The following is a 27651-nucleotide window of genomic DNA, read 5'->3' as shown; positions in this document are numbered from 1 at the left end:
GTTTGTTAGTCCTCCAAAATATTTCAAATGTAATTTATACTGGAGGTGGATGGGGGGAGTGTAGTGTTGTGGGTGGAGGGGAGGGGGGGGAGTGGGTGCAGGGAGTGTGTAGGTCGGGGGTGTGGAGTGGGTGCAGGGAGTGGGGTTGTGTGGGTGTGGGGAATGTAGTGTTGTGGGTGGGGAGTGTGGGCTTGGCAGAGGGGTGGGTGGGGGGGGGGGGGGGGGGGTGAAACGTAAAAGGTTTTAGACAGTGCTGAGTTTATTTTTTTCTGGATTGATTTTAATCTGGTCGCCCAACACTAGGTCCAGCTGTCACTTGCTTCCAACTACGTACTGCCAGCTCTTGGTTAACAATAACAGCAGTGTGTCCCAGCACACAGCACTACAGGACAAATAGTTTATTTTTCTCTGATTTTTTTTTTTTAATTCTCTCTTTCTCTCTCTCTCTTTCTCTCTCTCCTCTTTCTTTCTCTCGCTCCCTTTCTCTCTCCCTCTCTCTTTGTCTTTCTCTCTTTCTCTCCCGTTCTACGGCTTTGTAGCACTATGGATGTTGCTTCTTTTGTGGATTCTCACTCACCTGCCTGACATTTGCATTATTCGCATTATTCTAGAGTCGAGAATGGATGGAAAGGGGGGGGGGGGGGGGGGGGGGGTTAGTGCAGTTTTGGTTATGGTAGCATAACAGTGGGTAGTAAACTGGGGGCGGCAGGGGAAGGGGCTTTGGTTTCTGCCCTGATCACATATACGCGGACCCAAGCTGCGCCCAGTAACAATCTGACTTGATGGGGTAAGTAGTGGGTTCAAATCCTAGTCTGGGACTTTGGGCACTGAATCTCTCAGTAAAACCTCTCTGTGTGTTTGTGTTGCTGAGGGAGTGCCACATTGTTGAAAAAAACGCCCTCCTTCAGATAAGTGGTCGCAGAGAAAGATTCCACGATGTTGTTTTGAACGAGAACAGGGAGTTAGCCCTGGTGTTGTGCTCAATATTTGTACCTCACCAACATACCAAAACCATTATCGCTTTGGTTGGTGCTTGTGTGAACATGATGCATGGTAATTGGCTTCTGGAATTTTTCCAGGGTGATTAGACATGGAATGACTCCCTTGGCTTGTTGAAGCAACTGGGGTGTAATCGAAGGTGGGGGGTGAGAACGTCACTATGATAATGAAAACGTGCCATTGTTGTTGCAACCTGCTGGGATTAAGGTCATTGCACAGTCCAGGAATGACGTGAGCTGGGCTTCCCCTGCTGAATTACACACTTACTCCACCACTGGGGAGAGTTTGTCGAGCTGAAGTTCACGTTGTGACACAAATGAAACTTCCTGTTGGTGTCCAAACTGGGCAAGTCAAAGCGTTCTTCGCTTCAACGCAGCGAAGGGCGTAAATCAGACGGTGAGGACGGCGGGGAGAGGGTGGTGGGGGCAAAGATCCTATAGCAGAGCTCTGCTATAAGATCTTTGGTCGTGGGGGGGTGGGGGTGGGGAAGAGGGAGGGAGCAAGACAGTTGCGGTCGGAGCTAGAGACATGTGGTGAAGAAGTGAAAGAAAGAGGAGCTAAGGCCAGGGGAAATGAGAGAGGAAGTGGGAGTCGGGGAGGGTGTGTGGGGAATTGTAGTTAGTGAGTTCGGTTCAGTTCAGTTTAGTTTATTGACACGTGTACCGAGGTACAGTGAAAAGCTTTTTTAGTGCGAGTTAATCCACTGTAATTACGTAACTCGTCAGCAGAAAGACAATACGTGATTACAGTGGATCTATTCACAGTGTGCAGATACATGATAAGGGAACCGCGTTTAGTGCAAGGTAAAGCCAGCAGCGTCCAATCAATGGTAGACACCAAATGCTGGAGTAACTCAGCGGGACAGGCAGCATCTCTGGAGAGAAGGAACGAGTGACGTTTCAGACTGATCTGCCTGAAGAAGGGTCTCGATCCGAAACTTCACCCATTCCTTCTCTCCAGAGATGCTGCCTGTCCCGCTGAGTTACTCCAGTATTTTGTGTCCACCTTCGATTTAAATCAGCATCTGCAGCTCTTTCCTACACAACGCCTGAACACGGACAGTCCGAGGGTCACCAAAGAGGCAGATAGTAGTTCAGCACTGCTCTCTGGTCGTGGTAGGATGGTTCAGTTGCCTGATTAACAGCTGGGAAGAAACTGTCCCTGAATCTGGTGGTGTGTGTTTTCACACTTCTGTACCTTTTGCCCTAGAGGGGAGAAGAGTTACTCCCAGTCAGGGTGAGACATGTCCTTGATTATGCTGCTGGCCTTGCCGAGGCAGCGTGAGGTGTAGATGGAGTCGATGGGAGGAGGGTGGCTTGTGTGGTATCATAGAAACATAGAAATGGTGCAGGAGTAGGCCATTCGGCCCTTCGAGCCTGCACCGCCATTCAATATGATCATGGCTGATCATCCAACTCAGTATCCCGTACCTGCCTTCTCTCCATACCCCCTGATGCCCTTAGCCACAAGGGCCACATCTAACTCCCTCTTAAATATAGCCAATGAACTGGCCTCAAGTACCCTCTGTGGCTGAGAGTTCCAGAGATTCACCACTCTCTGTCGGGAGTATCGGGACGTACTGAGGGGTTTGGGTGGATGGGAGTGCAGTGGGGGTGGTTTGGATGGGGGGCGGGGGGGGGGGAGTTGGTGAGTGGAGCGAAGAGGGGGAGTGGAAGGGCAATTGATAAAGTGGGGAGGTGAAGAAAGAACGGCAGATCTGGCGACACAAAGCTATGCACGAAACCATGTAGTCCGTAAGGGTGTCAAAGTTTAAGTGGTGAAGGCAGGAGAATGGGGTCGAGCGGGGAAAATCGATCAGCCATGATAGAATGGCGGAACAGACCTGATGGGCCGAATGGCCTATTTCTGCTCCTATTTACTTACGATCAAACCATCTCCAGTATGGTCACTGCCTCCGCGTTTCCCTCAACTGTGACAGATGTGACCACAGTATTGTACGTCTCTGTTCGGTGTAAACCAGCATCTGCAGTTCCTCCCCACGCAGATGTAACATGCTCGGTGCCCAGTTGGGAAATACTTAAAAAACAAACATCTAAAGAATAAGAACAGGAGAAGGAATCTTTTTGTGTTTTATCATGAGATGTTGAAAGATGTGCTTATGTAAAGGGTGATTGGAGTTAAATGGATTTGAACACAGATTTGATGTGGCTCTTGGTGGAAGTGGGAGAGATGTGGGGAGAATGTCACCATGTTGTTAGCTTCTATTCTTACTGCTTGGATTATGTGTGTATGTTTACTATGCGGATGGGGGGGGGGGGGGTGGAAGGAAGTGAAGCATTTAAGCAATTAAACACACAGTCTGAAGAGAAGTCACCTCTCCCTGTTCCCAGTGATGCTGACTGACCCGCAGAGTTCCTCCAGGACTTTGTCTTTTTTTTGTTGTTATTGTTGTAAACCAGCGTCTGCAGTTCCTTGTTTCAGCATTCAGTACCGGTGGGTTTAGGATTGAGTGAAGTTTCGCTCAAATAACTTTAGCTGAGGTACGCCCAACATCCACTGTCATATCGGGTCTGAGAACGTTGCCTATTTCCTTCGCTCCATAGATGCTGCCTCACTCTTATTATGTAAAAGAATATGTGTGTTATGATTGTGTTTATAATTTGTTTGGTTGTTTTGTTGTTTGTCTTTTGCACAAAAGTCCGCGAGCATTGCCACTTTCATTTCACTGCACATCTCATATGTGTATGTGACAAATAAACTTGACTTGACTTGACCCGCTGAGTTTCTCCAGCACTTTTGTCTGCCCTTATTGAATGGCGGTGCTGGCTCGAAGGGCCGAATGGCCTACTCCAACACTTATTTTCTATGTTTCCCCATTTAAGGCCGCCTTCCACTGAGCAGCAGTGGGAAACTCCTGTACCGACTCTCGATCATTTAAGAGAGACCAAATTCTCAAACCTGAGAACCCATAAAGAAGCGAGCAGGTTTACGGAGCCCGTTGGCAGCCACAGGGAGTAGGGTAGGGGGGGTATTTTGTTTAATCCCGCTTCACAGCTCTTTCCATAAGACATAGGAGCAGAATTAGGCCATTCGGCCCAACGGGGCTGCTCCGCCATTCGTTCGATCGCAGCCAGTAGACAAAAAATGCTGGAGGAACTCAGTGGGTGAGGCAGCATCTATGGAGCGAAGGAATAGGTGAAGTTTCGGGTCAGACTGATGATCACGACGTTCCATCACGGCCGATCTATTCCCCCCACCCCCCACCCCCATTCTCCTGCCTTCTCCCCGTAGCCCCTGACACCCGCACTAATCATGCATCTTGAAAATAATTACCAATGACTTGACCTCCACTGCCGTCTGCAGCAATGAATTCCGCCGATTCACCACCCTCTGACTCTCATAACCTCGTGGTAGGTAATGCTTCTTCACATTCCCATCCAGGCCGTTTATTCCTCAAAAAAAAAATCCTTTCTGGCTCCAGTTCGACTCCCCACCGCGTCAACTTTCCCCTCTAATCCTTCCACTAATTGCTTTAAGTCTGTGTTCCTTATTTATTAATCTCCCTGCCAAAGGAAATAAGCCCTTCCTGCTCACTCTGTCCAGATACCTCGTAATTCTTTCTGCACCTTGATTAAGTATCCTTTCTTCCAAAGTACACAACCCTGGCACAGACAGCCTCACCTCATGACTAAGGTTCTCCAACCCTCCTAACACAACCATAACTCTCCCCAGCACTGTTTATTGCACTCACATCCATACAAAATGGTGGCAGCCCATCGCCCAACTGGTTTAGTCTTAGTGTTGGAGATATAGTACAGAGCGCCGCGGTGGCGCAGCGGTAGAATTGCTGCCTCGCAGCGCCAGAGACCCCGGTTCGATCCCGACTACGGGTGCTGCCTGTGCGGAGTTTGCACGTTCTCCCCGGAGAACAGAGAGTGGTGAGTCTGTGGAATTCTCTGCCTCAGAGGGCCGGTTCTCTGGATGCTTTCAAGAGAGAGCTAGATAGGGTTCTTAAAAAATAGCGCAGTCAGGGGAGAAGGCAGGAATGGGGTACTGATTGGGGATGATCAGCCATGATCACATTGAATGGTGGTACTCGCTCAAAGGGCCGAATGGCCTACTCCTGTACCAACATTGTGTCTATTGTGACCATGTGCGTTTTCTCCGAGATCTCAGGTTTCCTCCCAACACTCCATAGACGTACGGGTTTGTAGGTTAATGGGCTGGGTATAAATGTAAATTGTCCACAGTGTGTTAGGATGGTGTTAGTGTGCGGGGATCGCTGGTCGGCACGGACTCGGTGGGCCCGAAGGGCATGTTTCTGCGCTCTATCGCTAAACTAAACACGGGCAAACAGGCCATTCGGCCCACCACGTCAACCATCGACCACACACTCACACCAGTTTATGTTGTCCCAGAAAAAAAACAGCTCCGAGACATGCCTCTCATTCCGTACTGCATCTTGCTCGCCTCTTTAGCCATCTTATCTGCTTTCTGGCATCTTTAGATCTGGGATTCAGAGGTCATAGCCTCAGAATTAAAGGGCGCTCTGTTAGAAAGGAGGTTAGGAGGAACTTCTTTAGTTAGAGGGTAGTTAATCAGTGGAACGCATTGCCACAGAGGGCTGAGGAGGCCAAGTCCGTGGATATTTTGAAGGCAGAGGTAGATAGACACATTCTTGTTTAGAACGGGTGTCGAGGGTTATGAGGAGAAGGCAGGAAAATGGGATTCGGAGGCAGAGATCAGCCACGATTGAATGGCGGAGTAGACTCGATGGGCCGAATGGCCTAATTCTACTCCTATAGCTTGTGAACGATGGACATGCACGTCAAGATCCTTGTGTCCGCATACAAATGGTATTGTTGGATATTTCTTAACCTTGCTTATGCACCCAATTAGGAAAGAAAAACGGAGGAATCCGAGGGTCCTCCTTTTGTTTCAGTCTTCACATTAGGCCAGGAGGAGTTAAATTAAAGCATTTGGTTTCCAGCATGTTTGCACTGTTCTGGCTGTGTATCCTGACTTTACATGGCATCCTTTGAAATCCTCCTGCCTGATTCAAAGCAAAGATCCTACAGCGAGCAAGATATCCCACTCGACGAAAAAGACCTAGTACGGTCATGGGCAGATTCACGGGTAATTTTCGGCCCCATTTCCGTAACCGGCTTCCGTCTCCGCACCAAAGATCCCGTAGCGGAGCAAAGATACTAGTGCGGAGACGGAAGCCGGTTACAGAAACATCCTCGTAAAAATAAAAGTCCTTTGGTACAAATCTTCTCGTTTTCAGAATTATAATTTATTAACACAAACTGTTCCCCCGCAACGTTGATTACACTGCGAGTCGGGTCGGGTTACTGAAATGGATGAAAAAAAGGCCCACGTTCCGCTCCGTTGCGTACTACACGTCAGCCCATTGCATTTAGCAGGAGTGGTCTATCTTGTAGGATCTTTGATTCAAAGTGCTTAGCAATTCATTTGAAATTGAGTTCTTGTGTGCTGTTGGGAAAATGGCAGCCAGTTCACGACGAGCAAGTTCCCTACAAGCTGCGCTGTTAAAAGGACCTGGTCATCTTTGGGGTTGCACAGTGGCTCAGCGGCAGAGTTGCTGCCTGACCATGGGTGCCGTCTGGACGGAGTTTGTACCTTCTCCCCGTGACCTGCGTGGGTTTTCTCCGGGTGCACCGGTTTCCACCCAAACTCCAAAGATGTAGAGGTTTGTAGGTGGAATGGCTTCTGTAAATTGTAAATTGCCCCTAGTGTGTGTAGAATAGCCCTAGTGTACAGGGTGACCACTAGTCTGCTGGACTGAAGGGCCTGTCTCCAAAGTCTGAATCTGTTATTGTGATGTTATTTAGTGGACATGTAGGCCAAATGGGAGTAGCTTGGCTGGGGCATCTTGGTCGGTGTGGACGAGTTGGCCAAAAGGCCCTGTTTCCATACTGTGTGTGGCTCTGAGTCTCTGACTCATGTTGTCCACAATACTGGAGGACAGCCAGGCTGCTCTTCAAATAACACCTTGGGATCAGAATGACCGTCGTCCGGCACTGTCCAGCAGAATTGTCCAGCACTGCCCCAATGTTAGTTTAGTTTAGAGCTACAGTGTGGAAACAGGCCCTTCGGCCCACCGAATCCGTGCTGACCCTCCATCAACCCCACACACTGGCTCTATGTTATCCGGTTTTCACAATCCTCCACATCCTTGGAATGTGGGAGGAAACCGGAGAACCCATGCAAACTCCACACAGAGAGCACCCATCGAATCCCAGTTCACATAAGCCGTAAGTTCACGAGAGCAGAATGAGGCCGTTCAGCCCATCGAGTCTGCACCACCACTTTGACCACGCCTGATCTATTTCTCCCCATTATCCAGCCCTCATGGTCAGCGTCTCTGGCGCTGTGAGGCAGCAGCCGCTGCGCCACCGTGCCGGTATTGACGGCTCGCCGGCGTCGATTTTGCGCGAGGTTGAATCCACGCGCACCTCCCTTAGAGGCGGCCGTGTCTTGCGCAAGTTCGGCAGCCGCGCCGAGCAGCAAGGGGCTTCGTGCAACAGATGGGATTAAGTAAATGACCCAATACAAGACTGTCACAAGGTGGCGGAGGTGTGGTGACCGGGAGAGGCCTGGGGTTTACAGATCAGGCAAGGTTATCGAGATAAGGGCTGGAAACTCTCAGCAAAGACCAACAAGTACCAACATTCTTCACCCCAAGTAAGACAAAGCCTCCAGTTTCCCTCGCCGCACATGCTAACTGGCCGTCAGCATTTTCTGATCCTATCTCTGGTTCCCAACACCTTGCTATTGTGTCAAGGCTTTGGCAGAAGGCCAAATACAATACAATTCTGGCTTGTCAGGTGAGAGCAAAGCGACTCTAAGCCACAGACATGTAATTAGATTCACCTGGCTTGAACAGTAGTCAGTCCCTGGCCGTTGGCCTTTGTCCAATCACCCCCTGTCCCACCTCATCTCACAAATAGACCGGAGAAGGGTCTCGACCCTTTTCTTAACCGTGACCCCAAATTTCACTGTACCAATTGGTGCTTGAATCTTGAATCTTCTCCAGAGACGCTGCCTGATCATCTGAGTTACTCCAGCATTTTAGTTTAGTTTGGATATACAGCGCGGAAAACAGGCCTCTGGGCCTACTGAGTCCGCGCCGACCAGCAATTTCTCCCCCCCTCCCCAGTTCTATCCTACACACCAGGGAACATTTACAATCTTTCAACCAAAGCTAACTAACCGGCAAACCTGTACGTCTTTGGGGAGTGTGGGAGGAAACCGGAGCACCCAGAGGAAACTCACGGGGAGAACGTACAAACTCCGCATAAACAGCACCCATCGTCGGGGTCGAACCCGCGTCTCTGTGGCTGTGAGGCAGCAACTCTTGCGTGTGGCCCCTTTTGTGTCTGCCTTCGGTGTAAACTAGCATCTGCAGTTCCTTCCTGCAACATAGAAACATAGAAAATAGGTGCAGGAGTAGAGGCCAGATCAGAAGAGCGACGCGGCAGGGAAAAAGCAATATGATCATGGCTGATCATCCAACTCGGTATCCTGTACCTGCCTTCTCTCCATACCCCCCGATCCCTTTAGCCACAAGGGCCACATCTAACTCCCTCTTAAATATAGCCAATGAACTGTGGCCTCGACTACCTTCTGTGGCAACCCCCCCCCCCCCCACCCTTCCTCCCAATATCGCCTATCACTTGCCAGACTTAGACTTAGTTCCACCCCTACCTCTTTTCCAGCTTTCTCTAAGAAGGATCCCGAGGCAGCAACGGCACCTATCCGCGTTCCCCGGAGATGATGCCCGACCCCGCTGAGTTACTCCAGCACTTTGTGTCTTTTTTTTTTTTTTAACCATCGAGTCTCACCGGCTTCTGCCCTCCTTCAGCACTGCACACTGGAAAAGTTATTTTAATGCTGGAATCTGTGCAACATGCTCCCCCCCCCCCCCCCCCCCCCCCTCCCTACCCCTTGACACGGCGAGACTGACACCACCAGTCCTGCCTCTCCAGAAATTCCTTGGCACCACCCCCGTGCTTGTCACATAATCGGGCAGATTGAACAGGCAGCTGGGCACACTAACTTGGCAGCGGCTGGCAGCTCTCCTAAGCCGATTGAAAACCGGTTCCCCGTCCTCCACTAATTCAGAGACGACTCTGTAGTCAAAGGAAATGCCGCTGGCACTGGGCAGACACAAGGAGACGACCTACAAATATATTAAAGGCTTTTACTTTTTTTTTACATGTACTAAACGCATTTGAACGCCTCACAAACTATTTTGCTATGGGCGGCTCTCGAGCGTTTGCAGTTCAATTCTCACACTCTCCTCGCCATTTTGTGAGCAGTGGTCAGGACAATGAGCTGTTCTAGTAGGTGGACACAAAATGCTGGAGTAACTCAGCGGGGCAGGCAGCAATCTCTGGCGAGAAGGAACGAGTGACGTATCGGCGTCGAGACACCTTCTTCAGAACAGGAGAACCTTCCCCCCACCCCCCCCACCCCCCCCCCCCCCCCCCCCCCCCCCCCCCCCAGGAGGCAAACATCACATTGAGAAGAGACGCTTGTCTGCCACCACTTAATGGCGAGGAAGTGATGTGCATCTCTTATCTTCCCCCTCTTTTACTGCCCCACCCAAACTGCTCCCACCTTTATCTCCCTCGCCCGTCTGTAGATGTGTGAACAACCCTTGGCCTCCCTCCATCTGCCGCCTCTGTCTGTTGTGTTTATCTAACGGCATGCAGGATGGGGGGGGGGAGAGGGGTGAGAGGTCACGGGGGCTAGTGGCAAAATGTCCGCAGAGGGCTCGGGCACTCTCTTCACCCATCAAACTTTCCAAGAGAAAGCTAGATAGGGCTCTTAAAAATAGTGGAGTCGGGGGATATGGGGAGAAGGCAGGAACGGAGTACTGATTGTGGATGATCAGCCATGATCACATTGAAAGGTGGTGCTGGCTCGAAGGGCCGAATGGCCTACTCCTGCACCCATTGTCTATTGTCACACGGCGTTGCTGCCTCAGGATCCTTCCTCAGACGGGAGGGGTTGGGTGGAGAAAGCTGGAAGAGAAAGGTAGGGGCAGGTCACGGAGAGAACGTACAAACTCCGTACAGACAGCACCCGCAGTCAGGATCTCGTTGTAAGGCAGCAACTCTACCGCTGTGCCACCCCTCAGTCAGTAAAGGATATTCGTTGCAGCCAGCAAATCTTTATGCTTGCTTACAAATTTTACATTTTATCAGCATGACATCAGTCTGAAGAAGGGTCTCGACCCGAAACATCACTCATTCCTTTCCCTCCAGAGATGCTGCCTGTCCCGCTGAGTTGCTCCAGCTTTTTGTGTCTATCTTCGGTTTAAACCAGCATCTGCAGTTCCTTCCCACACATTGACTCAGAATGTGCCAGTGTGCAACATTTGGTTGTGGACAGGAGTGTTCCGTTTCCTCCTCAGCTCACAATCACACCGCAAAAGCTGTTGCACCCTGACCAACACCGTCTTTTGCATATGATGACTAAACACACGGATAATTACTTTCCCCGACACACCGCTTGTCACGTTCGATCAAACCGCCGTGGGGCACTTTGCTCCAGACTCAAAAAACCCCCCTCTGATGAAAGCCAAGATATCAAAAGCTTTCTGGGCCACCCTATCCACCTGCGACACTATTTTTCAAAGAGTTGTGTATCTGCATACCTGGATCCCCGCTCTCTACAACACTCCCCAGGGCCCTGCCATTCACCAGAGAGAGAGAGAGAGAGAGAAAGGCAGGATGATTGAGAGAGGAAATTCCAGAGATCAGATACTTAGCAGTGACAGAGCAAATATAATGAGGAGTGTTAACAACGCCAGCAGTAAAGGATTATAGGACAGAAGGAGGTTGCAGATAGCGAGGGTTCCTGCTATCAACGGAACCTCTGTTACTTGTTAAATCCGACCCCTGAGAATTACAGAATTAACCGAACTCAAAGCTCTGAATGCGGCCTCACCGACATCTTGCACAACTGTAGCATAACATCCCAACATCTATCCTCAAAATAGACACCATTAAAGCTAGAGTAACAGCGGGTCAGGCAGCATCTCTGGAGAATAGGAATAGGTGATGTTTCGGGTTGAGGCCCTTCTTCAGACTCTGAAACTGTTTTTCCCCCACCCCCAGTATTCATTTGCGAGCAAAATATATTTCTCTCCAGTTCCTAAATGACTTTAAGCGCCAAATGTATTTTCATCTCCCCTATATCCCAGTACGACAACACAAACGATGTCCCCAGTCTGGCTGTTGCTTGACTCTCTTGGGGCGGCACAGTGGCGCAGTTGCTGCCTAAAAGCCCTGTCCCACAGTACGAGTTCATTCCAAAAGCTCTCTCAGAGTTTGCCCTGATTCGAACTCGGAGATTTACGGTAATGGCCGCTCGACGGTACTCGGGGCTCTCGTGGACATTTTTCAACATGTTGAAAAATCTTCACGAGTCATCCCGAGCTTACCTGCCATTAGCGAGTCTTCCCGAGTACCTGCCGTTAGCGTTACGAGCCGCTAAGAGACGTCCCTGAGCTCCGACGTACCCGCTACGTTCATTCTCCGTGCTTACCACGAGTTTGTTTTTTTTTTTTTTTTAAACTCGGGAGAGCTCTTGGAATGAACTCGTACCGTGGGACAGGGCCATTTCAGCGGCAGAGACCCCGGTTTGATCCTGACTATGGTGCTTGGCCGACCACTTTTTTTACATTCTCCCTGCCACCTGCGTGGGTTTTCTCCAAGAATTGCTGTTTCCTCCCACGCTCCAAAGGCGTACAGGTTTGTAGGTTGGATGGCTTGGTATAAGAGTAAATTGTCCGTAGTGTGTGTAGGATAGTGTTAGTGTGCGGGCAGCGCTGGTCGGCGTGGACTGAAGGGCATGTTTTCCGTGTTGTATCTGTAAACTAAACTAACATTTTCTCTGAGAGCCCCGACTCTAAGCAGGGCCCAGTTTCAGCTTCCTGTTTACTAAGAAGGGTCTTGACCTGAAAGGTCACCCATTCCTTCTCTCCAAGGATGCTGCCTGAGTTCCTCCAGCATTTTGTGTCTGTCTTAGTCAGCCAGGGCTGAGCTGAAGGTGACTGGGGCATGTTTACCAGCCGGGAGCAATCTGGTCAGCAGACACACTTCAGGAAAATGTTTTGTTGGCCATTGATTCGGAGTTGTGTTTGCCCAGGGCAGATAAGGCTGTGTGTTTGAGTGTAACATCAACCCCCTCTGGTTCACTCACCTCCTCCTAGTGCAGCTTGGCCTCTTGTCAAACGTTGAATCAATTCACTTTGGTCTGCAGACTGTGGTGTAAAAATATGCTCAACCCTGGGCCAAAGGAAGATGTGAGATATTCTGGTGTAACTCAGCGGGACAGGCAGCATCTCTGGAGGGAAGGGATGGGTGACGTTTCGAGTGGGGACTCTTCCTTCCTCACCTGTATCCAGGATGGAACACGGGACTCTGGCGCTGTAAGGCAGCAACTCGACCGCTGCACCACCAGCTCGGGCCTTGAAGGATTGTTGGCCACGTCGGTAAACTTGGAGAGAGAAATTAAAAAATCAGTTCTCGCTGCGCTCTGGGTCTTGTCAAAGAGTCCAGCAATTCAAACATCACCACCCAGTAATATCCTGCTCCGAGCTCATTATGGCCTGCTGTGGCTCCCAGCAAGACGGGCCCCACCTAGCCCAAAGGTAATAGCACACAAGATGTTTGCCAGGCCAGGCACTCTATTAATGCTAATACATGCTAGGTCGCTCAGTACAGCTGCTAAGTCTGCAAGTTCTTCGCTTGACATGACTGAGGCTCCAAGTTGAGAGGAAAAACTCTAAGAAGCACATGCTTGCACGCAGATTGTTCTCAAAGCTAAATTAGCTTTTACTTGATGCATTTCCAACCTGCCGAACACATTATCTATTGCGTAGGAAGGAACTGTTTAAACCGAAGATGGACACAAAAAGCTGGAGTAACTCAGCGGGACAGGCAGCATCTCTGGTGAGAAGGAATAGGTGACACTTCGGGTCAAGACCTATCATCAGACTGATTTTGTGTCTGTCTTGGGTGTAAACCAGCGTCTGCCGTTCCTTCTTGCACACGGAGATACTTCAGGCCACTGTGTCCACGCCGACCATCGATCACTCATTCACATGAGTTTGATATTGACCCACCTTCTCCTCTGCTCCTTGCACACTGGGACCATTGTTACAGAGGCCAGTTGACTTACAAGCCCACACGCTTTTGGGATGTGGGAGGAAACCGAAGCACCCGGAGGAAACCCACGCAGTTACAGGGAGAACGTGCAAACTCCACACAAACAGCACCCGAGGTCGGGATCGAACCGGGTCTCTAGTGCCGTGTGTTGCCCATTGTGTAGCGTAGCATGCAAACTTGGGACCTCCAGTTGTGTGAGGTTTGTTGGACAGCCAGACCAGACACAGAGCCAGTGTTCATCAGTCTCCCCAACACCATCCTCCTCCCACACACCGACCCCTCTCAACCCTGCCACTCCTCCAGGGTGCCACAGTGGCGTAGCGGCTAGAGAGAGCTGCTGCCTCACTGCACCGTAGACCCCGGGTCCCATCCCCAACTAGGGTGCTGTCTGTGCGGAGTTTGCACGTTGTCCCCGTGACCGCCTGGGTTTCCTCCGGGTGCTCCGGTTTCACATCCACATGTGCGGGTCTGTCGGTTAAATGGCCCCCCTGTAAATCACCCCAAATGTGTGGGCAATGTATAATAAAGTGGGAGGACTTAGAACCAATGTGTAGGGAGGAACTGCTTCACACTGAAGATGGACACACAATGCTGGCGTAACTCAGCGGGGGACAGGCAGTACCTCTGGAGAGAATGAACATGCCAGTGGGTGATTGGGTCAGCAGGGACTCGGTGGGCCAAAAGGCCTTGTTTCCATGCTCTAATTCTAAAGTGAAGTTAACACCCATCTTCAGGTGGCAGTGTGCCAGGCAGACCATGTTCCTGCCCCACCCATTTGCCCTCAGTCCCTTAACTGGTCTGTGCCAAGCTGCCTTGTTTACGTCAGTGCACTTGGGAAGTTGACCCAGCCATGGGAAGAGCCTGTGGTCCAGGCTTCCACTGACCGCCAGGGCTCGGAGGAGGGTGGGCGGGCTCGTCCACTAACACCATGCCCACTGCGCTTGGATAATCCCTTAGAGGTGGCGCTGGAGAAAGACACAAGAGTGCTGGAGTAACCCATTTCCCCACCTCCAGTTTTCATTTGCTAGCAAATATATATTTCTCTCCAATTCCTAAATGCCTTTAAAAGCCAAAGGTATTATCATCTCCCCCCCCCCCCGTATCCCAGAACAGCAAGGCGTACAACATCCCCAGTCTGGCCGTCTGGTGCAGCGGTAGAGTTGCTGCCTTACAGCGCCAGAGACCCAGGTTCGATCCCGACTCTGCACGGAGTTTGTACATTCTTCTCGTGGGTTTTCTCCGAGATCTCCGCTTTCCTCCCACACTCCAAAGTCGTGCCGATTTGTAGATTAATTGGCTTGGCTTTCAGTGTAAATTAACCCGCAGTGTGTGTAGGAGGATAGTGTTAGTGTGCGGGGGGTCGCGGGTCGGTTAGGGCTGAAGGGCCTGTTTCCACGCTGTATCTCTTATCTAAACTAAACTAAACTCAGCGAGGCAGGCAGGCAGGCAAGGAGCATCCCTGGAGAACTGGTCTAAAGTGCAGCACAGAGGCGCGTACTGGTAGATAGACTGTCAGAGAACCGGGTGCTGTCTGTGTGGAGTTTGCACATTCCCCCTGTGGGTTTCCTCCGGATGCTCCAGTTTCCTCCCACTTCCGAAGGACGTGCGTAATTTGTAGGTTAATTGGCTTCTGTAAACTGGTGTAGGATAGTGCTGGAGTACGGGGTGTTCGCTGGTTTGCGGGCCGAAGGGCCTGTTTCCTCTCTGCTTCCCCGAAACCAGAAAAAAAACATGTATAGGTGCTGGAGTGCCACCGGCCCTCGTGAGGCAACGGCACCCTTGGGTGCTCAGAGTAACCTGGCAACATTGCGGAGGGTCAGGAGACCAACGTTGAGCTCCTAAACATCCCCCCGAGGGATGATGTGCAGGGAGGGGAACTGCAGGTGCAGGTTTAAACCCTAGACAGACGCAAAATGCTGGAGTAACTCAGAGAGACGGGCAGTGTCTCTGGAGAGAAGGAATGGGAGATGTTTCAGGTCGAGTCCCTTCTCAAGACTGAGAGTCAGGGGAGAGGGAGTCTAGAGACCCATATCTCAAGTCCCAACCCAAAATGTCTCCTATTCCCTTTTCTCCAGAGATGCTGCCTGACCATGATCACATTGAATGGCGGTGCTGGTTGGAAGGGCCAAATGGCCTGCTCCTGCACCTATTGTCTATTGTCTGTTGACCCGCTGAGTAACTCCAGCATCTTCTGTCTGTCTCACCATGGGATGGGATGGGCGAAAGCTTCTCATCGTACCTCAGTACACATGATAACAAACAAAACCTTTAAACTGAGATGAAGGGCCTTCCCCTCTCTTTCCTTCCCCCCCCCCCCCCCCCTCCTCCCTTCACATCTGTGTCCTGGCTGCCAGTGTGTGTGTTTGCTGCCTCGCCCACTTTCAGTGCATTCCCCGCATAGCGAGCAACACAGCCAGGGTGAAAGGGGCTACATGTTCCCATTCTCCCCCACCCCTCCCTCCCCTGGCGATGACAGCTCTGCTTGGGGCTGGGCCTGTGATAGCAGCAGTGAGCAGCAGCAGCAGATGGCAGCCTGCCCCCACCCACCCCCCTCCTTAACGGCTGATGTAATGACTAGTGGGTGACTCACGCTAGGATCAATCGTGCATGTAGAGGCCAGTCACACACACACACACACACACATTTCTTCTCCTTCGACTGGGGTGGGAGGAGACGGTACGACAGACAGCCTGCCCTTGTGTTGGAAGGAACTGCAGATGCTGGTCTATCATCAGTCTGCCCTTGTGTCGAGTTCCCGCTGAGAGAGAGAGAGAGCGAGAGAGAGGGAGGGGACAGGACTCCAGCTCGCCCTCCTCCCTTTAACGAGGTTCTCTCAGCGCCTCCTGCCCCGTCTCCCTGAGAACGCCGGCTGCAAATCACAGCTCCCTGTCGTTCAAAAGAACCCAGCGCCCGGCAGCTCCCAGCACGAGTTTCTCCAGAACACAGAGAAACAGGACTCTGAGGAGCCACTTCACTGGAGAGTGGCCAGCTTTGCCTACACATCCTTTCCGGAGGAGCTAGTCTTCCACTGTGTCGAGGTGAGGGTCTGCCTTAACTTGTATGTTTAAAAAAAAAAAATAATCAGATCTGTTTTTGGTGCCAGGGTGCGGTTTTGACTGTACAGAATGTTTTTAATACAGACCTCGGGTGTAGGCGCAGGAGGCTGGAGTAACTCAGTGGGTTAATTCAGGCAGCATCTCTGGGTGAAAGGGAAGGGATGATGTTTCAGGTCGGGACCCTTCTTCAGACCGAAACGTTTAATATGGCAGACGGACCACAAAGTGCTGGAGTAGCTCCGCAGGTCAGGCAGCATCTCTGGAGAATGTGGAAAGGTGACACTTCGGGTTGAGACCTGAAGTTGGTTTAAACCAGCATCTTGCTTGTTCCTCGGGAGTACATATTAGGGACTGTGCTCTCATCCACACGGCTGGTCGTCTGGGTATTAGGGTGGGTTTGAACTCGCAACCTCCCTGACCCCAGCTCAGGCAGACGAGACACAGTCCCTCCTCTTTCATTCTCACCCCCTGTGACGGTGGGGGGTGGGGGGCATTGTTTGTTTGCTTTGGACTTGGCCAAACTTTGACAGGGTTGCAAGACGAGGGCTGGTGTCTTTTTTGGATTTTCAAAGTAAAAAGGCTTCCCACCTCGAGAGGTTTCCACTCTACCCAGGGAAGCCGAGACGTGTTGGCTTAATATATACATTAAAATATGTTTGCCCTTGTTTTAGTACGGCCCATCTCAGACTGATTTCATCTTTCATGGAAACATAGAAAATAGGCCATGCGGCCCTTCGAGCCAGCAACGCCATTCAATGTGATCATAGCTGGTCATCCAGAATCAGTACCTTGTTCCTGCTTTCTCCCCATATCCATTGATTCCATTAGCCCTAAGAGCTTAATCCAACTCTCGCTTGAATACATCCAGCGATTTGGCCTCCACTGCCTCTGTGGCAGAGAATTCCACTTGCTTCACTGGCAAAGGTCATACTCACCGAAGGTGTGCACAGCAGTTGACTTAGGAAGGAACCGCAGATGCTGGTTTACACCGAATACAGACACAAGGTGCTGGGGTAACATCAGCGGGACAGGCAGCATCTCTGGAGAGGAGGAATGGAGTCGAGACCCTTCTTCAGACTCGGTCTGTGTCTCGCGTTGCTTCCAAGGACAAGCCAGCACTGTGTAAGCAATCTGAATATTGATTTCTCTAACTTCAAGTAACCCTTGCTTTTTTCTCTCTCTCTCTCTTTCCCCCCCCCCCCCCCCCCCCACTCTAGTTTTCCGACTAGTCCTCCTGATTAATTTTGCTGCATGTGTGCCTCAGTCACCTTCCCCTCAGCCAACAATGAACCATGCTACATTTCCTCGATCACCCTCTGCTTTGATCTGTCGTTTTCACCCCTTATCTCCAGTCTCCCTCTCCCCTGACTCGGATCAGACCGGACTGCAGTCTGAAGAAGGGTCTCGACCCGAAACGTCACCCATTCCTTCTCTCCAGAGATGCTGCCTGCCCCGCCAAGCCACTCCAGCATATTGTGACTGTTTTTGGTGTATACCAAAGACATGCAGGGTTTGTAGGTTAATAGGCTTGGTGTAAGTGTAAATTGTCCCTAGTGTGTGTAGGGTAGTGTTAATGTGCGGGGATGGCCGGTTGGTGCGGACTCGGTGGGCTGAAGGGCCTGTTACCCAGTTGTATGTGTATCTCTAGAACTAAAACTAAACCACTGCCTGCAGTTCCTACCTACACACTGAGTATGTGTGAATCTAATTCTTTGGCAAGGTTTCTGCAGCCCTCTTAGACCACGGCAGCCAAGGACTCTCTCCGTTCCACTCCATGCTAAACTGGGTCAGGTTATAAAAAGCCGGCGCATCTGGGAAGAAGGGTGGGGGTGGGGGAAGTTCTGCGAAACCTCTCCAGGGACGATGCCTGTCCGGCTGAGAGTTTACTCCAGCGTTTTAGTGTCTGTCTGCCGGACCCAGACAATCCCTCATGCTTTATCGTGACGTGAACGAACGCACAGCATGAATGCAATAAGATCCCTTCCCACCGCCTCGGGGCTGTCTCAGGCAGCCCCACCAGCGTTGGCGTGTTTGGGTGAGGAGGGGAGGGGGGAGATGAGGGTGTGTCTGCTGACAAGCGGTGGGTAACTTGAGGAGGAGAAAAACATGCTCGGTGTGAGCTTGATGTGTGGGAGGTTCTTATTATCTTCTCCAGAGGCTGATGGTGAGAGTGTGGACCTGGGTGGGGTGGTGGGGGGCGGGAGTGTTACTCAGAGGGTGGTGAATCTGTGGAAACTCAATGCCACAGAAGGCTGTGGAGGCCAAATCAGTGGATATTTTTAAGGCGGAGGTAGATAGATTCTTGATTAGTGCGGGAGTCAGGGGTTTGGTGGGAGAGATAGATCAGCCATGATTGAAGGGTCATGATCCGAAACGTCACCTATTCCTTTTCTCCGGAGACACTGTCTGGCCCGCTGAGTTGCTCCAACTTTGTGTGTCTTGCCATGATTGAATGGCGGAATAGACTTGATGGGTCGAATGGCCTAAATCTGCCCCCTATCGCTAATGAACATGAGTGTCTTGAAGGTTAATGGTGTTTGTATGTTGGGGTGGGGTGGGAGGGAGATTGACTGCTGGGGGGGGGCAGTGAGAGAGTTGAGCATAATGTGGGGGGGGGGTTGGGGGTCATAGGGGTTTTAGATATGTTTGGCAGTGTGGGTTGGGGCTACTGTCTGTACCTGTGGGGTGGGTGGGAGAGGGAACGGGGGGGTGGTATGGGGGTATTGAGGTGAAACATAAATCAAATTTAGCAGGCAGACACAAAATGCTGGAGTAACTCAGCGGGACAGGCAGCATCACTGGAGAGAAGAAATACGTGACGTTCCTCCTCTCCACAGATGCTGCCTGTCCCGCTGAGTTACCCCGTCATTTTGTGTCCATCTTCGATTTGAAACCAGCATCTGCAGTTCCTTCCGACACATTAAAAGGCAGCATATTTGTGTCTCTGTTGTGGAAACAGTTTGAGATGTGGAGACCATGGGAAAAGTTGCTGTACTCTGAGACATTGCCGGCCAGAGCCACATGCGGGAGCCAATACTTAATTAACTTCTGCTGCAAGCATTTCGAATGCCTGCGCTGGTTTAACCCTTTCAGTGCTGTTTAATCCCCACATCCCACCGCCACGGCCTTGCTGCCTCGCATTGTGCTCAGCGGGAACGCACATTCCCACTGACAAGTTAGCAAATGTCGAACATTTAAAGCTCTTTCTCTCACACATGGGGCAACCGACGCAGTTTAATTGTGTTTATTGCCACGTGTACCGACCGGGGTACGCCCGACAGCTTGGGTCGCGCGCTATCCAGTCAGCGGAAAGCCTAGACACGATTGTAATTGAGCCGTTTACAGCATACAGATAGTTTAAGAAGGTCATGGTTAAAAGTCAGAAATGTTGCAGTCGGAATACAGATTTGAGCGAATGTAATGTGCGATTGGGGATCTGCGTCTGTGGCCAGCATGCACATAGTCGCCTGAGCTGGCCGCCATCTTGAGACTGGAATCCTAGTGAATATTTGAAAAAAATAGGTCGGAAACGAGCAATGTTTCGGGTCGAGTCTGAAGATGAACCTTGAGAAATGATGGATAAGGGGTGACCTGTTGGAGGTCTTTAAAATCTGGACTGCTGGATTGCCTCCCAGCTTGGTCTGGGAACAGATCTTCCCAAGGCCGTGAGACATTGATAAGAGTTGTAGATGTAACCCAGTCCATCAAACAGTACAGACCCTCCTTCAGACTAGTTAGGCCCAGCTAGTCTTGCCTCCCTGCTCTTTTCCCACAGCCCGACATGTTTCCCTCATGAGTCTGAAGAAGGGTCTCGACCTGAAACGTCAGCCATTCCTTCTCTCCAGAGATGCTGCTGCCTGACCCGCTGAGTTACTCCAGCATGTTGTGTCTATCTTCAGGTTGTTTAACTCCTTAGACAATAGACAATAAGTGCACGACTAGGCCATTTGGCCCTTCAAGCCAGCACCGCCATTCAATGTGATCATGGCTGATCATCCCCAATCAGTACCCTGTTCCTGCCTTCTCCCCATATCCCCTGACTCCACTATCTTTAAGAGCCCTGTCTAGCTCTCTCTTGAAAGCACCCAGAGAACCTGCCTCCACCGCCCTCTGTGGCAGAGAATTCCACAGACTCACCACTCTCTGTGAGAAAAAGTGTTTCCTCGTCTCCGTTCTAAATGGCTGGCTCCTTATTCTTAAATGAGGAGTAAACCTTGTGTCTTTTCAATGAAAACCACAGATGCTTCTGTGACCTGCTTCACGCCCATAATTTTCTGGGTCATAAAAATTCCCAGCGTTAAATGAGTGGGCGGCATGCTGATCCAGCCATTAGTACTGTTGTCTCAGGGTGAAAGGTTCGATACTGACCTGTCTGCATGGAGTATGCACATCCCCCATCTGACCTCCAGTTTCCTCCCACATCTTAAAGGCTGGCTGGCTGGCAGTGCAATAGGCGAGTGTAAATGCCCTTTGTGAAAGTGTTCGAAGCAAGCGACGGAGAAAATAAGGTGCAGGGATATAAAGAAAAGGGGAATAGAACGTGGGATTGCTAGCATGGACCCAGTGGGCCAAATGGTCTCATTCTGCATCCCGACAAGTAAATATTGTACTCGGATCTGGGCACCATGTTATAGGAAATATGTTGTCAAGCTGGAAAGGGTGTAGAGAAGATTAACGAGGATGTTGCCAGGACTGCAGGGTGTGAGCTATAGGGAGAGGTTGAGCAGGCTGGGTCTCTATTCCTTGGAGCGCGGGAGAATGAGGAGTGCTCTTATTGAGGTGCATAAAATCATGAGCAGGAATAGATTGGGTAGATGCACAGAGTCTCTTGCCCAGAGTAGGGGAATCGAGGACCAGAGGACATAGGTTTAAGGTAAAAGGGAAAATATTTGACAGGAATCTGAAGGGTAACTTTTTCACACAAAGGGTGGTGGGTGTATGGAATAAGGTGCCAGAGGAGGTAGTTGAGGCTGGGACTATCCCAACATTTAAGAAACAGTTAAGACAGGTGCGTGGATAGGACAGGTTTGGAGGGATATGGACCAAACGCGGGCAGGTGGGACTATTGTAGCTGGGACACGTTGGCCGGTGTGGGCAAGTTGGGCCGAAGGGCCTGTTTCCACACTGTATCACTCTGTGACTCTAATCACAGAACCGCAGATGCTGGTCGGTGCACAAAAGGACACAAAGTGCTGGAGTAACTCAGCAGGTCAGGAAGCGTCTCTGGAGAACAAGGATAAATGGCGTTAAATGTTGTTACTCCAGCATCTTGTGTCTATCTTCGGTGTAAGCCAGCATCTGCAGTTCCTTCCCACACAGTTAAATAACCCGCCCAGTTCCTGCAGTCCCACAGCCAAATGCCCTGAGCGGAATTATAAAAAATCACATGATATGTTCCGAATGCTATATATAGCAGCAGAGAAAAAGCACTCTCAGGGAATCCACAATGTTTCAAGGACTTCCTCAAGTTATCCTTGAAGAGCTTCAACCCTGTCCCTGAGACGTGAGACGATCTCAGTCACAGTCATTCTCTCAGCGGAGACTCATGTGGGCTGAAACCCCAGCGGGCAGGTGGTGAGGGGGGGGGGTTGAAACGAACTGCTGAGAGGGAGCAGCAGGACAAGCAGTGTGAATCTCTCTCACATCAGCAGCAGCCTGCCCACTGTTAATCACGCCAGGCAAACAGTGGCCCCTCGCTCGCTCGGTGTGTCACAGACTGCTCGAAGGGTCTCGACCAGAAACGTCGCTCACTACTCTCCTGTCCTGTTGAGCTACTCCAGCCTTTTCGTGTCTATCTTCGGATTAAACCAGCATCTGCAGTTCCTTCCTATGCATTAGCCAGACCAGCAATCTTTAAACACAAAGGACAAATGACTGTGGTGTGGCACCAGCTTCACATTTTCACCCAACAAACAGCTAACAATAGATCGACACACAAAAGGCTGGAGTAACTCAGCGGGACGGGCAGCATTTCTGGAGAGAAGGAATGGGTGACGTTTCGGGTCGAGACCCTTCTTCAGATATTCGGTCTAAAACAGCACCTGCAGTTCCTCCCTATACAGCTAACAATGGCCTGTTTCCATTATCATTGTTACTTTTGTGCCTATCTTTGATTCTTTGATCTTTATCTCTCTACATCATCGTCTATATCTCTCGTTTTCCCTTTCCCCTGAAGAAGGGTCTCGACCCGAAACTTCACCCATTCCTTCTCTCCAGCGATGCTGCCTGTCCCGCTGAGTTACTCCACTTTTTGTGTCTATCTTCGTAGTATTATGCCATATACATTGTATGTACTGGGGCATTACACTGAATATCATAGCACTGTCACATATGTCCCATCGAAGGAAGATGGAGTAACTCAGCGGGACAGACAAGGTATAGGTGACGTTTCGGGTCAAGATCCTTCTCTGTCTCGCTGAGTTACTCCAGCATTTTGTGTCTCTCCGGTTTAAACCAGCATCTGCAGTTCCTCCCTAAACATTTTGTCTGCCCCATTGATAGTGTTGTTACAATCTATAGTTTGGAGATGCAGTTCAGAAGCGGGCTCTTCTCGGCTCACCGAGTCCGCGCCGACCAGCGATCCCTGCACACTAACACCATCCTACACCCCAGGGATCATTTACAATCTATACCGAAGATAATTGTAGTGTGGGAGGAAACCGGAGCACCCGGAGCAAACCCACACGGTCACGGCAAGAACGTACAAACTCCGCACCGACAGCACCCGTAGTCAGGATCGAAGTCAGGATCTCCCTCTGTGCTTCTGTGCCTCCCCAGATAATCTTGTCACTGTGAGATTTATTAATAGCATTTATTAAATCAGAACTTGGTATTGTGGAACTTGTGTGTCTGATCGGCAGAGGGGAATTATAATGCATTATAATGTAAGAATATTAGGCTTGATATTGTACACCAGCAGTGAAAGTTGGCGTGCAGGTACAGCAGGCTGTGAAGAAAGCTAGTGGAATGGAGTAAAGATGTTCTTCTGCAGTTGTATAGGGCTCTAGTGAGACCACATCTGGAGTATTGCGTGCAGTTTTGGTCTCTTAATTTGAGGAAGGACATCCTTGTGGTTGAGGCAGTGCAGCGTAGGTTCACGAGATTGATCCCTGGGATCAATCTCGTGAACTGTCGTATGAGGAAACATCATATGAGGAAAGATTGGGACTGTCATATGAGGAAAGATTGAAAAGATTAGACTTGTATTCACTGGAGTTTAGAAGGATGAGGGGGTATCTAATAGAAACATATAAGATTATAAAAGGACTGGACAAGCTAGATGCAGGAATGTTCCCAATGTTGGTCGAGCCACAGTCTTAGAATAAAGGCGAGGCCATTTAAGACTGAGGTGAGAAAAAACGTTTTCACCCGGAGAGTTGTGAATTTGTGGAATTCCCTACCACAGAGGGCAGTGGAGGCCAAATCACTGGATGGATTTAAGAGAGAGTTAGATAAAGCTCTAGGGGTTAGTGGAATCAAGGGATATGGGGAGGGGAGGGCAGGCACGGGTTATTGATTGGGGACAATCAGCCATGTTCACAATGAATGGCGGTGCAGGCTCAAAGGGCCGAATGGTCTCTTCATGCACTTATTTTCTATGTTTCTATGATATTGGCTATTGTGAGCAGAGGGGTCACAGCCAGTCTTATCAGGTTTAGGTCTATTAGTGTCACAAGTACCGAGGTGGGAGAACCGTTCAGAAGCCCGTTAACCAGAGAGCAAGATGCTGTTGCTGAGTCTGGTGGGTGCGATCTTTTAAACTTCAATTGTAACTGGGAAACGTTAACATGTCACATCCTGGCCATGGACATTCCAGACATCACACTTAAAAGGGCAATGATGGGCAGCATGGTGGCGCAGCAGTAGAGTTGTTGCCTTACAGCGCCAGGGGCCCAGGTTCGATCCTGACTACAGGTGCTCTCTGTACAGAGTTTTTTTACATTCTCCCCATGGCCACATTTATTTCCCGGTGCTCCGGTTTCCTGCCCCACTCCAAAGACGTGCAGGTTTGTAGGATTATTGGCTTCTATAAATTCTAAATAGTTCTCGGTGTGTAGCGTTGTGTTATTGTTCGGGGTGATCGCTGGTCGGCATGGACTCGGTGGGCCGAAGGGCCTGTTTGTACACTTTATCGCTAGAGTAAAGCCTTTGCAAGGATGGTCCAGTTATTTCTCTGGAACCTGAAGGATTGTCCCCAGTGTGGAGGGTCATGATAGTATGTGGCGTGATCGCTGGGTGGCATGGACTTGGTGGGCCGAAGGGCCTGTTTTCACGCTGTATCTCTAAAGCCTTTACGAGGATGGACCGGTCATTGCTCTGCAGTCTGAAGGAGTCACAATATTTCCCTGAACTCTCTCCCCTTTGCAGATAAATTCCTCTGTGGGGAATGTTTTGAAGGACCAGGCTAGCTTGTTAGACGGAGGCCGGCCCGTAACTAATACAATCTGGGATCAGTCGAATTTGAGGGAAACATGTATAAAAAGGAACTGCAGATGCTGGTCAAAACCGAAGATAGACACAAAAAGCTGGAGTAACTCAGCGGGACAGGCAGCATCTCTTGAGAGAAGGAATGGGTGACGTTTCGGGTTGAGACCCTTCCTCAGACTCATGAGGGAAACATGTCGGGCTGTGTGAAAAGAGCAGGGAGGCAAGACTAACTGGGCCTGACTGACACCTGGGCTTGCGAGACTGCTGCAAGGGGAAGGATTAGATCAAAGAGGTGCACATTTGCTAGAGTTTTGAAGAACAGCAGGGGCTTGAGTCGAAACATTCAACATGCTGACAAAGCTAGACAGATTGGATGTGAGGGGGATGTTTCCCTGGGCGGAGAGTCCTGAAGAAAGCTTTGCTGTCTCCAGATACAGGATGTAACATTTCAATTCAATTTGAGAAGAGCAGAAATCTCTTCACACACCGGGTGCTGAGTCTCTGGAATTCACTGCTACAGAGGGCTGTGGAGGCCTTGGATATATTTAAGGAGACGGGTACAACTCTAGTCACAGAAAGACAGGGCTTTAAAGTGAGGGGAGAAAGATTTAATCGGAACCTGAGGGGCAACCTTTTTGCACAAAGGGTGGTGGGTGTATGGAACGAGCTGTCAGAGGAGATGGCTGAGACAAGTATAACAACAATTAAAGGATGTGGGTGGTATGGTGGTAGAGCTACCATCAGCCTTACAGCGCCAGAGATGGGTTCGATCCTGACTATGGGTGCTGTCTGTGCGGAGTTTGTACGTTCTCCTCGTGACCTGCATGGGTTTTCTCCGAAGATCTTCGGTTTCCTCCCATACTCCAAAGAAGTTCAGGTTTGTAGGTTAATTGGCTTAGTATCAATGTATAATTGTCCCTAGTGTGTGTGGGATAGTGTTAGTGTGCGGTTGTCACTGGTTGGTGCGGGCGGGTCCGGTAGCCCAAGGGGCCTGTTTCTGCGCTGGACGGGTACATGGATTGAAAAGGATTAGAGGGCCAAATGCGGGCTGGTGGAATTGGTGTAGATTGGACACTTTGGTCAGCATAGGCACGTTGGGCCGAAGGGCCCGTCTCCGTGCTGTATGACTCTATGACTCTAACTGTTCTATGGAGGAGAGTGGAAATATTGGATTAAAATTGAAACATAGACAATAGATGCAGGTGTAGACCATTTGGCCCTTCGAGCCAGCACCGCCATTCAATACGATCATGGCTGAGAATCCAAAATTAGTTCCTGATTTCTCCCCATATCCGACACACTAGGGCCTACAGGATTTCCATGCTGTATCTCTAAACTAAATTGTCTCCCACCCGATCCTCAATTGACAATCTCTCCTTCCCTCCATCGCTACGACCTCCCCTTTCCTCCGCCCTGCACCCTCCTCGCACGGCACCTCCCGCCAGCTCGCTGCTTTGAAACCGCGACCCTCTTCTCAGCTGCCCCTTCAGGATTCATTTGTGGTTTTGAGGTTTTCTCCGGTAATGCTACGCTTGAAAGAGACACCAACGTTGTGAGCAAACTTGCGCAGGAAGGAACTGCAGGCGCTGGTTTGCACCGAAGATAGACGCAAAATGCTGGAGTAACCCAGCGGGTCACAACCCGACATCAGTCTGAAGAATGGTCTCGACCCGAAACGTCACCCATTCCTTCTCTCCAGAGACGTTGCCTGTCCCACTGAGTCACTGCAGCATTCTGCGTCTATCTTTAGTGAGCAAACATGATTAGCTAGTCAGCTGTGAAGAAAATTAGTGGCTTGGCGGTAGAGTTGCTGCCTTGCAGCGCCAGAGTCCCGGGTTCGATCCTGACTACGGGTGCTGTCTGTACGGGATATGTACGTTCTCCCTGTGAATTCTATCCGGGTGCTCCGGTTTCCTCCCACACTCCAAAGACGTACATGTTTATCGGTTAATTGTCTTTGATTTTTTTTTGTGAAATTTGTCCATAGGGTGTAGGATTAGCGCTACGGGGAGATCACTGGTCAGCACGGACTCATGGGCCGAAGGGCCTGTTTCAACGCAGTATATCTAAAGTCTAAAATTAACTTCGTGTTCTTTGGCTTCCTTGGTGAAAGTGTCACTGCTTATAAATCAAGGGTCGTCTCTTTAAGACAGTGTTTTTTTCAACGGCAGTGGTAGAAGTCTTTGAATATTTTTAGGTTAGTGGTACAGAGATTTATGATGTGAAAACGCATAAGAGTAGAGGCCGAGTTAGATAGATTCTTGATTAGTACAGGTTTCAGAAGTTATGGGGAAATGGACAGGAGAATGGGGTTAAGAGGGAGAGATGGATGGTGGAGACCTGATGGGCCGAATGGCATAACTCTACTATTCCTTCTGGCCTTATGAGTGCCGGGGATATGCAGTTGAGACGACAATCAGATCACTTCTGACCTTCAGTTTAGTTTGGAGGGACAGCATGGAAACAGACCCTTCGGCCCACCAAGTCCATGTCGACCATTGATCACCCATCCATGCTAGTTCTGCTAGAACCAATTACTCTTCCACTTGCGACACTCTAGTGGCAAGTTTGCAGAGGCCAATTAGCCTATAAACCCGCGCGTCTCCGGAGTAAACTGAACCTGGAGCACCCGGAGGAAACCGCACAGTCACAGGGAGAACGTGCAAGCTCCTCACAGACAGCACCTGTAGTCGGGATCGAACCCGGGTCTCTGGCGCTGTGAGTCGGCAACTCGACCGCTGTGCCGCCTTGTCCTCTGCCCCAACGAAGGAGAAGTCTGCAGTTCCTATATTGGTCTCAGCAGTTACCTCAGAAGCAAACTGAAATCAGGTCAGCTTTGATCCTGAGGGACTGCCTATGGAAGAGGAGCAGATTTAACTGCAGCTACTGAAGGCTCTTGTACTGCAAAATACCTTCACCGCACACACTGCAGCTGGTCACAAATGCAACTCAGCACAATCTTCGCATTAAAAATTAAAAACTCGACCACCTGTGACTCTCAC

The 27651-nt window shown here is 50.3% G+C and overlaps 1 protein-coding gene across 3 annotated transcripts in view; it reads left to right on the top strand.

Annotated features, from left to right (window-relative positions):
- LOC129713301 (probable JmjC domain-containing histone demethylation protein 2C) overlaps positions 1-27651 on the top strand; it is an 81408-nt gene that overhangs the window by 907 nt on the left and 52850 nt on the right. Inside the window, exon 1 of one of the 3 annotated variants that reach the window (XM_055662260.1) lies at positions 15807-16204. The exons of the other annotated variants lie outside the window; for them this stretch is intronic. The gene's annotated coding sequence lies outside the window, so the exon portion shown is untranslated. Of the gene's footprint in view, positions 1-15806; positions 16205-27651 lie in introns of those variants that run through there. 3 annotated transcript variants of the gene reach the window in all.

The sequence above is a fragment of the Leucoraja erinacea genome, chromosome 35, assembly GCF_028641065.1.
Source record: "Leucoraja erinacea ecotype New England chromosome 35, Leri_hhj_1, whole genome shotgun sequence".
Lineage (NCBI taxonomy): Eukaryota > Metazoa > Chordata > Chondrichthyes > Rajiformes > Rajidae > Leucoraja > Leucoraja erinaceus.
This window is presented reverse-complemented; position numbering and strand designations above follow the sequence as displayed.